This window comes from Eutrema salsugineum, unplaced genomic scaffold (genome assembly GCF_000478725.1).
Source record: "Eutrema salsugineum unplaced genomic scaffold, Eutsalg1_0 scaffold_7, whole genome shotgun sequence".
Lineage (NCBI taxonomy): Eukaryota > Viridiplantae > Streptophyta > Magnoliopsida > Brassicales > Brassicaceae > Eutrema > Eutrema salsugineum.
Window position 1 is genome coordinate 8,438,738 of NW_006256486.1, and position 17,084 is coordinate 8,455,821.

General features: G+C 41.8%; 3 non-coding genes across 3 annotated transcripts; 2 read left to right on the forward strand and 1 right to left on the reverse strand.

Moving 5' to 3' along the window:
• Positions 1–674: 674 nt before the first annotated feature.
• Positions 675–781, forward strand: LOC112083305. The gene has a single exon (XR_002897593.1). It is a non-coding gene; the product is annotated as a small nucleolar RNA R71 (small nucleolar RNA).
• A 7,665-nt stretch (positions 782–8,446) lies between these two features.
• LOC112083157 lies at positions 8,447–8,553 on the forward strand. The gene has a single exon (XR_002897456.1). It is a non-coding gene; the product is annotated as a small nucleolar RNA R71 (small nucleolar RNA).
• A 2,081-nt stretch (positions 8,554–10,634) lies between these two features.
• On the reverse strand, positions 10,635–10,741 carry LOC112083170. Its single transcript, XR_002897469.1, has one exon. It is a non-coding gene; the product is annotated as a small nucleolar RNA R71 (small nucleolar RNA).
• Between the last annotated feature and the right edge of the window lie 6,343 nt (positions 10,742–17,084).

Genomic DNA, 17,084 nt, shown 5'->3' on the forward strand with positions numbered 1-17,084 from the left:
CCATCTGTGGCTGCTGTTGAACCGTTGGTTGCTGTTGGAACTGTGGTGGACCAAACCCTGGTGGTGCCTTTTGCTGCTGTGTACTGAAACTAGGACCTTGAAATGCCTGCTGTTGCTGACCAAAACCTTGATTCTGACCAAACTGATTCTTTGGTTGAAAATATCCTTGAAAGTTGTTCTTGGGAACAAAGTTCTGTGGAGCTTGAGAATGGGGATACACCTGGTCTTGTGGGTTAGCTACATTGGTGTTCCTGTAAGAAAGGTTTGGATTGGCATTACCATACTGATACCTCTGGAACCTCTGATTCCCAATGTAGTTTAGTTCCTCTTGGGTGAGACCTTCTTCACTGATGTTCTCAAAGGGTTGAGATGGTTCCTCATACTCTCCAACAAAATGTATTGGCTTGTGAGTTACCAGCTTCAACTTGTCTAATTCACTTCTCAACTCCTTAACTTCTCTGGTGAGCCATTGTTCTGAGCTTGAACCTTCATTCCTATTCGATCTGTCATAGTCTTCACCATAGGTATCATTGCTCAATGCTAAGTTCTCCACTAGCTCTAAAGCAGCTTCAATCTCTTTACCCAGAAAGTTCCCATTTGAAGCAGTATCCAGTTGGTTTCTAATCTTGGGTAGAGCTCCTATATAGAATGTGCTGAGGAGAGAAGCTTCACTAAACCCATGGTGTGGGCATTGGTTTGTGTAGCTCCTGAATCTCTCATATGCTTCACCAAAACTCTCATTGCTGTGCTGAGTGAAGCTAGAGATTTGGTTCCTCAGTTTTGCAGTTCTTGAAGTTGAGAAGAACTTAGATAAGAAATCTTGCTTGCATTGCTCCCAGGTTTGAATGGAGCCTCTTGGAAGATTCTTCTCCCATTTATGAGCTTTGTCACCAAGACTGAATGGGAATAGTCTTAGCTTAAAGCTTTCTTCTGACACTCCATTTATCTTTGTCAGATCACACACCTTATCAAACTGTTCCAAGTGTTCCAAGGGGTCTTCCATTGCTAACCCATGGAACTTTGAGTTCTGGACCATATTCAGCAATGATGCATTCACTTCAAAGTTGTTGTTTTGCACAGGAGGTGCCTGAATACCAGTTCCATACTGATGAGCATTGGCCCTGTCATTCTCTCCAACATATACTTGGGGTTGCTCATATCTTCTTTGTTGTTGTTGGAAAGGGTGGGGTTGGTGGTGCACTTGTTGTCTTTGCTGAACATTGGCCTGATGCCTCTGTTGATGAGCTTGAGCTTGTCCCTGGTGGACATAAGCTTGTTGGTGCACCTGTTCCTGATGAACATTACCCTGATGAAGCCATTGACCAACTCCATTACCAGCTCCATTACCCTGAGCCTGTTGCTCCTGAACTGGTTGTTCTATATCTACCACGTGTTCTCTTTGTTCTTCCATGTCAGCCTGATCAACTTGTCTTCCACGCCTGTCCCTTCTCCTCCTTGGTACCAAAAGGTTGATATTGTCGTTGAGAGGGAAAGGTGGACCACAGCTTCTTGATCTAGACCTGGTGTTCATACACCTGAAATCACAAACAGAACTTGAAAGTAATCAGTAAAAACAAGAAAGTAAGCACTTGATCTCAAGAACAGATCAAAGCTTAATGCTAAACAAACTACAATTTGGCAACGGCGCCAATTGATAGATAGGACTTTTTAAGGTCTCAGGGCTATCAATCCCCTTGTCAAAGTAGCACAAAGAGGTTAATTAATCCAAGAATGTGGTGATAGACACTAAGCTATATGATCAAGTTCTTAATTCAAGCAAACAAGAGTGGGTTTTGATTAATCTAGAGACAACTACAAACATAAACAGGTTTAAAGACTAATGACAATGACAAATGATGTGAATATGATATGAATGAGGCATGAGATTCTAGACATGATAGTTGGTTAGGGTGCTTTGGTGCTAAACTAGAAATGCTAATGCCAATAATGAAACATGATTCAATGATTAAGAACTCTAATCTAGGTTAATCCTCTCATGAAGGTATTAACCCCTATACTAATCCATTTTCAAACCAAATTCCCATTTGTGAAATATGAATCAATATGCATTAATAAACAGTTCTCAATGATCATTCAAGCAAATAACAATACATCATCATGCAGAAAATGCTTAAACCTCTAATACAACTCTTTCAGGAATTTCATCAAATACTTTTGGTGCATGAAATTCCCTGAATCTAGATCTCAAGTGATTATCAAGGATCTAGCATAGAGAACAGCTGTTTAGAGAGATGAATCAATGAATCTAGCCCTAAGCACTCCTAATCTAACACTTTAACACCCTAACCTACACATCTAGAACCTCATTAAGGTGACTACTCACTAATCATGATCAACACACTAAATCCTTTGCAAGATGTGTTGTTAATCATGATTAGAAGTGTGATTTGATGATAAGAAATGATGAACAAGATGGAAAGAAACTTCAAATCGATATTAAGCTCTCTAAACAAAGTGTATTAAGTAGGTTTTCACAAAAGGGGAAAGAAGACTAAAAATGGATAAAAGGTTGTCTACAAATTAGGTCTAAAAACATTATATAGGAGACTTGGGCGAACCGGGTCAACCCGGAACAAACCGCGTACTGACCCGGCCTTGATGGGCAAAGATGGGTTTGCCACGGTCTGGTGTGCTCTTGGTGTGACCGTGGCAACCTGACCGTGTCAAAGCTTTCTCTTGTGTTCTTGGTCACCTTTTGATGCCACGGTCTGTTCAAGCTTCGTCCGAAACCCGTGGCAAGTCACCGTGTCAAACGCCGAAGATTTGCAAAAGTTGCCACGGTCAAGCTCCAGACCGTGGCATCAAAACCGTGTCAACACCAGAACGCTTGTAAAGTCCATCCAGCTAAGTGTTTGTTTGCCACGGTCAAGTGTAAGACCGTGGCATTCTCAACCGTGGCAATATCTGAATGCATGTAAAAGTTGCCCCCGGCCATCTTCTTTTTGCCACGGTCAACTGTAGACCGTGTCATGAAGCTCGTGCCAATCGCCGAAGGTTTGCATGCCACGGTCAAGACCCGGACCGTGGCATTCAGGCCGTGTCAGATGCCGAAGATGTGCAAAGTTCTTCCCAGCCAAGTGTGAGTTTGCCACGGTCAAGTGTAGACCGTGGCATGAAGATCGTGTCATTCGCCGAGGGTGTGCAAAAGTTGCCACGGTCAAGTCCCAGACCGTGGCATTCATCGCGGCATGTTTAACTAAGTCATTCAGGGCTGTCTGGACCACTTCGCATTCCGGAGAGTGTAACTCACGATATACTTGTCCGAATTGAGTGCTTGCGGTTGCAGAAGACATAGGACTCATTTGAATCCAACTTTGATGAAGGAAGCTTCGGTGCTTGGGACGTTTAAGGCTTCCTGGAGGGGTCATCTTTGCAGTGCATTTACACGATCAGAGAGAGACGTCTGTACATGTGCCCATTCCGGAGATCGTATCTTTCTGTTCAAAGCTCCGAATTGACTGATCTCGGATGTTCTGGAAAGAGGACTCAAATTTCTCTGATTCTCGTGAAGGCCCTGGAAACTGAATCGGCTTGGAAGTACTCCGTCCTTCGCATTTTGAAGAACTCATCGGCTCGGTCCAAAACAACAGCGATACAGGGGTTCCTTCCGACGAGCTTAACTTCCTGATCAGACGTCTGAATTCCGTGATTCGACTTGCTATGAAACCGTGATCAAGTCCTCTCCAACTTCTATGAAGCACCCACCATCTGAATCGGACCGGAAGGTTCCCCGGACAGGCGATTTCTGAGACATGTTTGCACCCGGAGATTTTGGCCGACACACTTCACTCGCGGTACGTGTTTTGGCCGACAAAGTCTACCCGCGGTACGTGAAAATGGCTGAGAAAACCTTCCTGGTCAGCGAGAATGGCCGATAACCTCCAAAGACCCAATTTTGCCACTTTTCAAGCTTTGATCACCATTCCACCTCCTGGATTCATCTTTTCAGCTCCAGATATACCTGATAAACACTCAAAACATGCAAAGACTCATTGGGACCTAATGCATCTCCTAAGTTCTAAAACAAACCCTAAGGACCTAAAATGCATGAAATAAAACATGATTTGTAATGATATATGCAACCTAAATGATGCAAAATTATGAACATATCACATGACACAGTTTGAATGCCACGGTCTGGGACTTGACCGTGGCAACTTTTACACACCTTCGGCGATTGACACGATCGTCATGCCACGGTCTACACCTGACCGTGGCAAACAAACACTTGGCTGGGAGGTACTTTACAAGCATTCGGGTTTTGACACGGTTTGAATGCCACGGTCTAGGACTTGACCATGGCAACTTTTACACACCTTTGGCTTTTGACACGACCACTTGCCACGGGGCTTGACCAAGAGCTACTAGACCGTGGCAATCCAAGAAGTTCATCACCCAAACCCAGAAAAGAAGAGACACGGCCACTAGACATGGTGTAAATCAAGCCATGGCAACCTTGATCATGAAGAATCTGTCCAAGAACTTTGACACTATCAGTTTGCCACGGTCAGTTTGCCACAGTCTGTCCAAGCATCATCTGACCGTGGCAAACCACACCACTATCCATCAAAGCCTGGTCAGGACCCAGTTTGTCCTGGGCTGACCCGGTCCGCAAGAGACACTATATATGCTTTTTAGGGTTTTTTCCAAGACAAAAAGCTTTGTTTTCTCTTGTTTCTCTTTCCTTTTTAGTGTAAAAACGAGTTTGATTAAGAGATATCTAAGGGATTTGATCATTCCAAAGCTGTTTCTCATCATCTCATTTCTGCTTCTAATCATGATTAACATCATCTCTTGCAAAAGATTAGATGTGTTTTTCATGATTAGTGAGTAGTCATCTTTTAAACTTCTAGGTGTGTAGATTAGGGTGCTTAGATTTTTGATTTGTGATGTTTAGGGTCTAGATTCTCATTTCATTTCCTTAGTTAGCTGCTCTTAATGTTAGATCTCTCATTATAAGCTTGATCTAGAACTTACGCATTTCTCCACCCACAAGGTGTTTGATGAAATGCCTGAATGAGCTAACTTAAGGGTTTATGCCTTTTTCATCATGGGAATGATTTGTTAAATGCATGAATGACATATTAGAACTGTTTATTAATGCATATTGATTCATATTTCACAAATGACGATTTGGTTTGAAAGTGGATTAGTGTAGAGATTAATGCCTTCATGAGAGGATTAGTCTAGATTAGAGTTCTAAGTTGAAATGTTTGAGATCATGTGATTGCTTGTTATGTCTTTCTGTATAAGATTCAGTCTTCTTGGTTGAGAGATTGTTTGGTCACTTATTAGGCTTGATGCATTATGCTTGCTGATTGCTTGATTATATCTAATGGTTGTTAGACTTGATTAAGTGATTTGCAAAGGGATTATTGTCATGGGAATGTATTAATCTGATTAAGAAGCCTAGAGTAAAGAGTAGCAAGTGTTGCATTATGTTCTTAGCATCATGATTCAATATCAAAAGCACCCTAATCAATGATCACATCTAGAGGTTTAGCTTTTATCATTTGCTTAATCACCATCATCCTGTTTTGTTTGCTTGCTTAGTTCATTAATCATAGCTTGTTTGTTTCTTGTTTTATGCTTTCTTGTTACTTTGTTCACACCAAAACTCATCTTTAATCACTTGACTTAAGAACTTATCACATAAACTAGTGCCTAACTACCACACATATGGATTGACACCCCTTATACTACTTTGACAAGGGGATTGATAACCCTTATTAAGGCCTTAAAAACCATACCTATCACCTGTATGCAAATGTGCCATAAGGGCATGTGAATGTTGTTTTCTCTTGATCTGGGGGATCTATGGGAATTTGGAAGAACCCCGAGTACCCATCGAGAAAACAAAAGAAGGGGTGGTTTGCAAGCCTCTCTAACATCTGATCAATGAAAGGTAAAGGAAAATGATCCTTCCTAGAGGCTGCATTGAGCTTTCTATAGTCTATACACATTCTGTGTCCTGTGACAGTTCTAGTAGCTATAAGCTCATCCTTCTCGTTTTTAATCACTGTGATCCCGCCTTTCTTGGGCACAACATGAACAGGAGACACCCATATTGAGTCAGAGATTGGGTAAATTATCCCTGCCTCAAGAAGTTTTAGTATCTCCTTCTTAACCACTTCCTTAAGGTTGGGGTTAAGTCGTCGTTGATGCTCAATAGAGGACATAAATTGGTCCTCTAGGTGGATCCTGTGGGTGCAAATGTCAGGAGAGATCCCTCTAATATCAGCCAAAGAATATCCTATGGCTCTCCTGAACATTCTTATTTCACTAAGCAATGCACTCTCTTGATCCTCTAATAGGCTATCATTGATGATGACAGGATATGTGGAGTTTAAACCCAATAAATCATACCTGAGCCCTGTTGGTAGAGGCTTGAGCTCAACAGGGGGTGCATCAGCCTCATTCCAATCCTGGTCCAAGCTGCTTTGGCTGGTGTCTGATCCCTTGATAGCCAAGACCTCAGAGCCACTTTTTTCCAGCTCCAAAAACCTTGTCTCAGGACCCAGCTCTCTTGCATTGTCCAAATATAGCTTATACCCTTCACTTGCATCAGCTAAGAGCCCATTGTCTCCTTGTTCTTGAGTTAGAGTAGCTTGAAGAGGGTCCTCAGTGTTTAGCTCCTCAAGTAACTCATCAGCCAACTGATCCATTGTCTCCACATAGAAACATTGGCCTTCAATGGTGGGTTTCTTCATCATCTTCACTCACATCAAACTTGAGATTTTCAGACCCAAGTTGAAGCTCTATTATCCCACCTCTCACATCAATTATGGCTCCTGCAGTGGCAAGGAATGGCCTGCCCAAGATAAGAGGATCTACTAGTTCCTCATCCATCTCCAGCACAACAAAATCAGTTGGAACCTCAAAACCACCTATCCTAACAGGTAGATCTTCCAACATACCAACAGGCAATCTAACTGATCTATATGCAAGGATAAGAGAGATCCTTGCAGGCTTGAAGACTCTAAAGCCTAGCTTCTTTGCTATGGAGAATGGCATCAAGCTGACTGATGCTCCTAAATCACAAAGACATCAAGAGAATAGAAGAGGTCCAATGGCACAAGGGAGTGTGAAACTCCCTGGGTCAGTTAACTTCCTTAGAATGGACTTCTTCTGAATGATAGCACTGCATTCATGACTCAGTACCACCATGCCTTGAAGCTCTTTTGTTTTGTTCAGAATTGCATCCTTCAAGAACTTCCCCATCTTTGACATCATTAAGAATGCATCAATGAGAGGCATTGTGAGTGGTGTCTCTTTGAGTGCCTTCTCAAAAACAGCTCTTGCCTTGTCCACTAGTTGCTTCTTGAATCTCCCTGGAAATGGGAGCTTGGGTTGGTATGGAGGTGGTGGCACATATGTCTTCTTTGGTTCAGGTTCCTTTGCGACCTCTTTACCCTTTTCTGTCCTTGGTTTCTCAGCAACTTTATCATCTTTTAAGGTTCCCTCCCCCTCAGTTTGATCATTGTCCTCAATGATCACATTGTTGTTCTCAATACCAGGTAACTCCTTTCCACTCCTCCGTGTGATGGCCTTGGCATATTCCTTGGGGTTGGGTTCTGGTTTTCCAGGTAAGTGACCTTGGTTACTTGAGCTTGATGCCTGGTTTTGCTTCAGTTCCTTGATTTCCTGCTGCATGGCTGCGTTCTGGCTTGCAAAGATCTGTTGACCCTGAAGTAGTTGTTGCAGAATACCAACCATATATGTACCCATCTGAGGCTGCTGTTGAACCGTTGGTGGCTGAAACTGTTGTTGAGCCGGCGCTTGCTGTTGGAACTGTGGAGGACCAAACCCTGGTGGTGCCTTTTGCTGCTGTGTATTGAAACTAGGACCTTGAAATGGTTGCTCTTGCTGACCAAAACCTTGATTCTGAGCAAACTGATTCTTTGGTTGAAAAGAACCTTTAAAGTTGTTCTTGGGAACAAAGTTTTGTGGAGCTTGAGAATTGGGATAGATCTGGTCTTGTGGGTTAGCTACATTGGTGTTCCTGTAAGAAAGGTTTGGATTGGCATTACCATACTGATATCTCTGGAACCTCTGATTCCCAATGTAGTTAAGCTCCTCTTGGGGGAGACCCTCTTCACTTATGTTCTCAAAGATTTGAGATGGTTCCTCATACTCTCCAACAAAATGCATTGGCTTGTGAGTTACCAACTTCAACTTGTCCAAATCACTTCTCAACTCCTTAACTTCTCTGGTGAGCCTCTGTTCTGGGCTTGAACCTTCAGACCTATTTGATCTGTCATAATCTTCACCATAAGTATCATTGCTCATTGCTAAGTTCTCCACTAGCTCTCAAGCAGCATGAATCTCTTTACCCAGAAAGTTTCCATTGGAAGCAGTATCCAGCTGGTTTCTAATCTTGGGAAGAACTCCTCTATATAGTGCGCTGAGAAGAGAAGCCTCACTAAACCCATAGTGCGGACATTGGTTTGTGTAGCTCCTGAATCTCTCGTATGCTTCACCAAAACTCTCATTGCTGTGCTGAGTGAAGCTAGAGATTTGGTTCCTCAGTTTTGCAGTTCTTGAGGTGGAAAAAACTTAGATAAGATGGCTTGCTTGCATTGCTCCCAAGCTTGAATGGAGCCTCTTGGAAGATTCTTCTCCCATTGATGAGCTTTGTCACCAAGACTGAAGGGAAATAGTCTTAGCTTGAAGCTGTCTTCTAAAACTCCATTTATCTTTGTCAGATCACACACCTTATCAAATTGATCCAAGTGTTCCAAGGGATCTTCCATTGTTAACCCATGGAACTTTGAGTTCTGGACCATATTCAGCAATGATGCCTTAACTTCAAAATTGTTGTTTTGCACAGGTGGTGCCTGAATTCCAGCTCCATAGTGATGAGAATTGGCCCTGTCATTCTCTCCAACATAGACTTGGGGTTGCTTATATCTCCTTTGCTGGTGTTGGAAAGGGTGGGGTTGGTGGTGCACCTGTTGTCTTTGCTGTACATTTGCCTGATGCCTCTGTTGATGAGCTTGAGCTTGTCCCTGGTGGACATAAGCTTGTTGGTGGTGCACTTGTTCCTGATGAACATTACCCTGATGAAGCCCTTGACCAACTCCATTACCAGCTCCATTACCCTGAGCCTGTTGCTCCTGAACCGGTTGTTCTATGTCTACCACGTCCTCTCTTTGTTCTTCCATATCAGCCTGATCAACCTGTCTTCCACGTCTGTCCCTTCTCCTCCTTGGTACCAAAAGATTGATGTTGTCGTTGAGAGGGAAAGGTGGACCACAGCTTCTTGATCTAGACCTGGTGTTCATACACCTGAAATCACAAACAGAACTTGAAAGTAATCAGTAAAAACAAGAAAGTAAGCACTTGATCTCAAGAACATATCAGAGCTTAATGCTAAACAAACCACAATGACGACTTAACCCCAACCATAAGGAAGTGGTTAAGAAGGAGATACTAAAACAGGTGCACCATGGAGCCAATTGATAACTAAGAGTTTTCAAGGCACTTTATAGAGGTTATCAATTCCCCTGTCTTGTAGTACAAGGGGTTTATCAATCCAGATGTGGTGATAGACACTAAGCTATTTAATCATGTTCTTAATTCAAGCAAACAAGATTGGTTTGGTTAACTAATGACAACTACAAACACTAAATCATATTAATGATTAAAGAGATGATTAAACAAGAACTAAACAGTGACAAGTGATGAGAATGTATGTATGATGATGAGAAAGGTCTTAGACATGATAGTGGATTAGGGTGCCTTCAGTGATAAACTAATTAGCTAATGAATCATATGATCAAGCAAACCATTCAACATAAACATCTTTAATTAAGTTAATCCTCTCATGAAGGTATTAACTCCTATGCTAAAACAGTTTCTAACCCAGTCATCATCAGTGAAACATGAGTTAACAAGCATTAAGAATCAGTTTAATCTGTCATTTAAGCATATAGACAATCATTCCCATGATGAATAACACTTAAACATCTAACAACCTAGATTCTGGGCATTTCATGCACCAAAAGTGTTTGATGAAATGCCTGAACCAAGGTTGTTAGAGGTTTAAGTTTTATTCATCATGGGAATGATTGTCTATATGCTTAAATGACAGATTAAACTGATTCTTAATGCTTGTTAAATCATGTTTCACTGATGATGATTGGGTTAGAAACTGTTTTAGCATAGGAGTTAATACCTTCATGAGAGGATTAACTTAATGAAAGATGTTTATGTTGAATCGTTTGCTAGATCATATGATTCATTAGCTCATTAGTTTATCACTGAAGGCACCCTAATCCACTATCACGTCTAAGACCTTTCTCATCATCATACATACATTCTCATCACTTGTCACTGTTTAGTTCTTGTTTAATCATCTCTTTAGTCATTAAACTTGTTTAGTGTTTGTAGTTGTCATTAGTTAACCAAACCACTCTTTTTTGCTTGAATTAAGAACATGATTACATAGCTTAGTGTCTATCACCACATCTGGATTGATAAACCCCTTGTACTACAAGACAGGGGAATTGATAACCTCTATAAAGAGCCTTGAAAACTCTTAGTTATCACAAACCTGGGAGCAATGCAAGCAAGCTTTCATATCTAAGTTCTTCTCCACCTCCAGAACTGCAAAACTGAGAAACCAAATCTCTAGCTTCACTCAGCACAGCAATGAGAGTTTTGGTGAAGCATATGAGAGATTCAGGAGCTACACAAACCAATACCCAAACTATGGGTTTAGTGAGGCTTCTCTTCTCAGCACACTTTATAGAGGAGCTCTTCCCAAGATTAGAAACCAGCTGGACACTGCCTCCAATGGGAACTTTCTGGGAAAGGAGATTCATGCTGCTTTAGAGTTAGTGGAGAACTTAGCAATGAGCAATGACACTTATGGTGAAGACTATGACAGATCAAATAGATCTGAAGGTTCAAGCTTAGAACAGAGGCTCACTAGAGAAGTAAAGGAGTTGAGAAGTGAATTGGACAAGTTGAAATTGGTTACTCACAAGCCAATGCACTTTGTTGGAGAGTATGAGGAACCATCTCAAATCTTTGAGAACATAAGTGAAGAAGGTCTAACCCAAGAGGAGCTTAACTACATTGGGAATCAGAGGTTCCAAAGATATCAGTATGGTAATTCCAATCAGAACCTTTCTTACAGGAACCCCAATGTAGCTAACCCACAAGACCAGGTCTATCCCAATTCTCAAGCTCCACAGAACTTTGTTCCAAATAACAACTTTCAAGGGTCATTTCAACCCAAGAATCAGTTTGCTTAGAATCAGGGTTTTGGTCAGCAACAGCAACCATTTCAGGTACTGGGTTTCAGTTCACAACAGCAACAAAAGCACCACCATGGTTTTGTCCACCACAGTTCCAACAGCACGGGCCGGTTCAACAACAGTTTCAGCCACCAACGGTTAACAGCAGCCACAGATGGGGTCAGATATGGTTGGTATTCTGCAACAACTGCTTCAGGGTCAACAGATATTTGCAAGCCAGAATGCAGCCATGCAGCAGGAAATCAAGGAATTGAAGCAAAACCAGGCATCAAGCTCAAGGAACCAAGGTCATCTACCTGGAAAGCCTGAACCCAACCCCAAGGAATATGCTAAAGCCATCACACTGAGGAGTGGAAAGGAACTACCTGGTATTGAGAACAACAATGTGATCATTGAGGACAATGATCCATCTGAGGGGGAGGCAGCCTTAAAAGATGATCAAGTTGCTGAGAAACCAAGGACAGAAAAGGGTAAAGAGGTAGCAAAGGAACCTGAACCAGAAAATATATATGTGCCACCACCTCCATATTAACCCAAGCTCCCATTTCCAGGGAGATTTAAGAAGCAACTTGTGGACAAGGCAAGAGCTGTATTTGAGAAGGCACTCAATGAGACACCACTCACAATGCCTCTCATTGATGCATTTCTAATGGTGCCCAAGATGAGGAATTTCTTGAAGGATGCCATTCTGAACAAGACAAAAGAGCTTCAAGGCATGGTGGTACTAAGTCATGAATGCAGTGCTATCATTCAGAAGAAGTCTATTCCAAGAAAATTGACTGATCCAGGGAGTTTCACACTCCCTTGTGCTATTAGACCTCTTCTATTTTCTGGATGTCTTTGTGATCTAGGAGCATCAGTCAGCTTAATGCCATCCTCCATAGCAAAGAAGCTGGGCTTTAGAGTCTTCAAACCTGCAAGGATCTCTCTTATCCTTGCAGATAGATCAGTTAGATTGCATGTTGGTATGTTGGAAGATATACCTGTCAAGATAGGTGGTTTCGAGGTTCCAACTGATTTTGTTGTGCCGGAAATGGATGAGGAACCAATTGATCCTCTTATCTTGGGCAGGCCATTCCTGGCCACTGCAGGAGCTATTATTGACGTGAGAGGTGGGATAATAGAGCTTCAAACTTGGGTCTGAGAAGCTTAAGTTTGATGTGAATGAGATGATGAAGAAACCCACCATTGAAGGCCAATGTTTCTATGTGGAGACAATGGATCAGTTGGCTGATGAGTTGCTTGAGGAACTGAACACTGAGGATCCTCTTCAAGCTGCTCTAACTCAATAACAAGGAGACAATGGGCTCTTAGCAGAAGAAAGTGAGGGGTATAAGCTGTATTTGGACAATGCTAGAAATCTGGGTCCTGAGACAAGGTTTTTGGAACTGGAACAAAGTGGCTCTGAGGTCTTGGCTATCAAAGGATAACACACCAGCCAAAGCAGCTTGGACAAGGATTGGAATGAGGCTGATGCACCCCCTGTTGAGCTCAAGCCTTTACCAACAGGGCTCAGGTATGCTTTCTTGGGCTTAAACTCCATATATCCAATAATCATCAATGATAGCTTATTAGAGCATCAAGAGAGTGCATTGCTTAGTGAGATAAGAAAGTTCAGGAGAGCCATAGGATATTCTTTGGCTGATAGTAGAGGGATCTCTCCTGACATTTGCACCCACAAGATACACCTACAGGACCAATCTATGTCCTCTATTGAGCATCAAAGACGTCTTAACCAAAACCTTAAGGAGGTGGTTGAGAAGGAGATACTCCAGCTTCTTGAGGCAGGGATAATTGACAAAATCTCTGACTCAAGATGGGTATCTCCTGTTCATGTTGTGCCCAAGAAGGGTGGGATCACAGTGGTTAAAAACGAGAAGGATGAGCTGATAGCTACTAGGACTGTAACAGGACACATAATGTCTATAGAATATAGAAAGCTCAATGCAGCCTCTAGGAAGGATCATTTTCCTTTGCCTTTCATTGATCAGATGTTAGAGAGGCTTGCAAACCACCCCTTCTTTTGTTTTCTCGATGGGTACTCTGGATTTTTTCAAATTCCCATAGATCCAAGAGATCAAGAGAAAACAATATTTACTTGCTCTTATGGCACATTTGAATACAGGCGCATGCCTTTTGGTCTCTGTAATGCCCCTGTCACATTTCAACGTTGCATGATGCATATATTCTCTGACATCATTGAAGAGAAGGTTGAGGTGTTCATGGATGATTTTATTGTCTATGGCTTCTCCTTCTCAGATTTTCTCTCTAATTTGTCACAGGTCTTGGAGAGATGTGAGCAGCATAACTTGGTGTTGAACTGGGAGAAATGCCACTTCATGGTGCAGGAAGGAATAGTACTTGGGCACAAGATATCAGAGAAGGGCATAGAGGTTGATAGAGCAAAGGTGGAAGTGATGGTGAATCTGCAAACTCCCACTTCAGGCAAAGGAATAAGGAGTTTCCTTGGGCATGCAGGGTTTTACAAAATATTTATCAAAGACTTCTCAAGAATAGCTAGGCCCTTGACAAGGCTGTTGTGTAAAGAAGTTGATTTCATCTTTAATGCTGAGTGTGAAGAGGCCTTCAAGATGATCAAGGATGCATTAGTCGGTGCACCAATTGTCCAAGCCCCAGACTGGTCCCTTCCTTTTGAGGTTATGACAGATGCATCTGATTTTGCAGTTCGAGCAGTACTTGTCCAAAAGAAGGACAAGAAGCTACATGTCATCTACTATGCCAGTAGAACACTTGACTCTGCACAAGAGAAGTATGCTACCACTGAGAAAGAAATGCTGGCAATAGTCTTTGCCTTTGATAAATTCAGAAGCTACCTGGTGGGATTAAAATTCATTGTATATACTGATCATGCAGCCCTCAGGTATCTGATGACCAAGAAAGATGCCAAGCCTAGACTGTTAAGATGGGTTAAACTACTTTAGGAGTTTGATATGGAAGTACCAGACAAGAAGGGTATAGAGAATGGAGCTGCAGACCATCTATCTAGGTTGAGAATAGACTCTGAAGTCCCTCTTAATGACAGTCTTCCTGAGGAATCACTGATGGTGATCCACTCTTATTTGGAGTTTGAAGAAGTGGATAGCATCCAAGAGAAGAGAATGCCCTGGTTTGCTGATATTGTGAACTTTCTTGCTTGTGGAGTGGAACCACCTGAACTTGATGCTTACCACAGAAAGAAGTTCTTCAGAGATGTCCAAAAATACCATTGGGATGAACCCTACCTGTATGTCCTGAACAAAGATCAGCTGTATAGAAGGTGTCTTGCTGAGGAGGAGATGCAACCTATGTTGCAAGAATGCCATGGTTCGGCTTTTGGGGGTCACAGGGGAGCATTCAAGACTGTAGCCAAGGTTCTTCAGAGTGGGTTTTGGTGGCCCACAATGTTCAAGGATGCTGAGCTGGTTGTTTCATCATGTGATGCCTGTCAGAGGCATGAGAACATTTCAAAGAGGAGTGAGATGCCTCAAAACCCAATTTTAGAGGTTGAGATCTTTGATTGCTGGGGAGTTTACTTTATGGGGCCCTTCATTTCATCCTATGGGAATCAGTACATACTAGTGGCTGTGGACTATGTGTCCAAGTGGGTTTTGGCCATTGCTTCCCTTACCAATGATTCCAAGGTAGTGTTGAAGTTGTTCAAGAGCATTATCTTCCCAAGATTTGGAGTACCAAGGGTTGTAATCTCTGATGGAGGATCTCATTTTGTGAACAAGACTTTGGAAGGATTGTTGAGAAAGCATGGTGATCTGCTCAAAGTGTAATCCCTAAGCTACTCTGCAAGAGCACAGATGTGCAGTTGTAGTTTCTAGGGGTCGAACCACAGAGACAAGAGATCACTTAATAAACCTTGTAGAGATAGAGTTACGCTAAGCATAAATATGCGAAGTAAATGGCAATGCGACTAAGATGAATTAAGCATCGGTAAAAACGGTTTGTAAGCTCGATTGGATAAGGATTAGGTCTAGGGCGTTTTTCAGGAGATCAATGAATGCATATCAACTTAACTAATCAGGGTTCAGTTATTAAGCACGGTTCTTGAACTCGAAACACATAATTATAATTAACCAACTTCCGTTGTTAGAATTATCTAAGTTATAATCCTAGAATTCCAAATTCCTTTTGCAAATCCTACAGATTTAAACCAGCCTTAATGCACAAGTTCGATATGTTCACAAGGTGTCTAAACCAAATTCCTTTGCGAATAGCTACTTTGCTCAACCTAGGTTCTTTCCAGTTATTCAATTACACTTCTGTGTCAATTAAGCAACCTAAGATCTAAGTTCTAGGTGATCAGTCCAGAATTAGCATTAAGAACAACCTAAGATGAAGAACTAATAGATATGAACCCTAACTAGCAATTTAATCAATCATCCAAAGAAAACCCTAATTAACCCTAAACCTAACAGGTGATCTACTCAGACATGGTTATCGAAACAACAAACATGATGAATAGAAAGCAATAGATTAAATCGAAATAGATAAAGGGGTTCGAAATCTTCTCTCTAAACGAAAAGAGTTTAGACTTGTCTCCCCTAGCTCTCAAAATCGCAAAAGCTGAAAAACTCAGAATATCTCTTTCTCAAAAATCTAAGGTATTGATAAAAAGGGAATAAAAATCCTATATATATATCTCTAAAACACGTTTTGGGCTTCCTTGGAAACGTTTAGGCCCAACTCCTTCTTCAAATAGGAAACAAAATCGCATTTTCCTTATTTCTCTGACAAGTGTCGAGCGTCACTCTCCATGCTGTCGAGCGACACTAAAGCACAAAATCCATACTTGACGAATTTGATCCTGATTAAGCTCCAAAGTGCTCCAAAGTCTCCAGTTAAGCTCCAAACGTACCTATGACCTGAAAAGACTCCAAAAGACTCGAAAGACACTAAAAGACTCTATAAATAAGACTTATACCATGGTTAAAAACCATAAAAACCATGATATATCAACTCCCCCAGACTTAGCATTTGCTTGCCCTCAAGCAAACAGAACACCAAATAAGAGAAAGAGGTTTGAAAACACAGAGACTCAACCTTTCACTGGAACATCGCTTATGACCAATTGCTTTCAACTCAACTACTGCTTCATCATTCCAAATCGAACCACCATGTACTTCTCCGCAGACGTTCACAGCTTTACATATTAAGTCCAAAATTCCACAACATTGTCCATAAACCTCATCGCTGGGTCTCACTGATGATTCCAATGCCAAGAACCTTCTAGACTCTTTCCCAAACTATACTCAAACAAATCAGCCTTACATACTTTGGTATCTTTCTCTCCCCCAGACTTGTTCTTTTCGCACATTCATCATCTTTTTTTTTATGGCGTATACTCGATAAGGGTAGAGCTGCGAGTACTGATGGTGTTTGCCATCAAGTCCCCGAGTTGTCCCCTTACCTTGTATCAAAGGTTTTCAGCGAATAGAGGGGTCATGGGAAAGTTTCCTACCCCTCACTTCCTTCCTTTGTGTGATCATTCCAACTTAGAAGTGAAATAATGGGATCATTGGAAACATTCCTAGCCCTTCACTCCTAAGCGAAAAATATCTCAATCTTTTCGCCCTTTTTCTTTCTTTCTTCACTTTATTAGCTCGTCACAGGGAGAGAATCACCAACATGAAATTTCACACAGGCTTTCATTTGTCAAGTATGAACGAGGAATCAATCTCTATGAACATCAGTCACATGAATGAGGTAAAAGAAAGAGTTCAGAAATTAGCTCAGGTTACTGGATTCTGTTGGAAAAATGGACGCCTCTAGTCAACTGGTCAGCCTTTG